Below are 1152 nucleotides of genomic sequence, written 5' to 3' on the forward strand. Positions count from 1 at the left end.
ATGTTTCAGGGCTATTCATCAAGTTTTCCAGTAATACATCAGACAGTGTTTCATTGCTATTAATAAGGTTTTCACTGGCCAATTCTTTGAGAAGTGGATGGCCCCTTCCTTCTTCTGAGTCTGACTTGGTCTGGAAACTCCACTGAAATCTGTCCACCATGAGTGACCCTAATGGTATTTGAAATACCTGTGTCATAGCCTCCAGCCTTGCAGCAATATGCAAGCCACCACAGTACGAGAAGCTGACAGATGAGTGGTGGGCTAAAAACCTAGAGATACAGAAATGACTAAAGCAATTATCTTAGAGCTCTCTAGAGAAACAGAAACAGTGACACACACAAGCACAAATATCCCCACTCCTTACTTATCAACACCAATAGCTCCCAAAGATCAGGTCATTATGAAAAATCAACATTATGTGAGAGAAGACAGGGGCTATGCCCCATCTTCAGTGCCAGTGTAACCCCCCCAATCACTCACCACCTGTCAGGCACCCCCAGCATGTCTCAGTTTGTGCATAATACTGTGGGCACCCCTCAGCATGGGCCTTCCTCAGAGTCCATAGGGTTAGTGGTTGTTGTTGGTGATTGTATGCTGCCCTCTGCCTGCCACCTCCCATCACCCACTCTGGGCAGAGAACTTGCTCATTCTTTGTCCATTACAGCCTTACAGGCCTATGTGGCCCCCTCCTTTTTCCACTCCCTTCCTGCCTACCCCCACCAACCTCCTAGGCCCTCACCCATCCTCACCCTGCCCACCTATGACTTTGCATCTTCCCACCATCACCCCATGCCATCCCATTCATCTGTAGCTGGACCGAGACATTGTAGATGACTGGGAGAAAGCATCCTGTGGCTGGTCGGCTGCCATCCTTTGCATAGCCCAGCCATCACCAGTGCCTCTAGTATAACATTCGGGTTGGCCCATGGAGGGCACTCTAGGTTATGGCCCTTGATCATCAGAGGCACCACCTGAGAATTTTTCCGAAGTTGTTGTAAATGTGAAATTTTGGATAATGACATAGTTGATTAGGAGTAGGTATGTGTGTGTGTATATATATATATATATATATAGAGAGAGAGAGAGAGAGAGAGAGAGAGATTGATTTACTTCAAGAGATTGGCTTAGGCAATTGTGGGGGCTGAAAAGTAG

This window comes from Orycteropus afer, unplaced genomic scaffold (genome assembly GCF_000298275.1).
Source record: "Orycteropus afer afer isolate SDZICR_OR568_19922 unplaced genomic scaffold, OryAfe1.0 scaffold00538, whole genome shotgun sequence".
Classification (NCBI taxonomy): Eukaryota; Metazoa; Chordata; class Mammalia; order Tubulidentata; family Orycteropodidae; genus Orycteropus; species Orycteropus afer.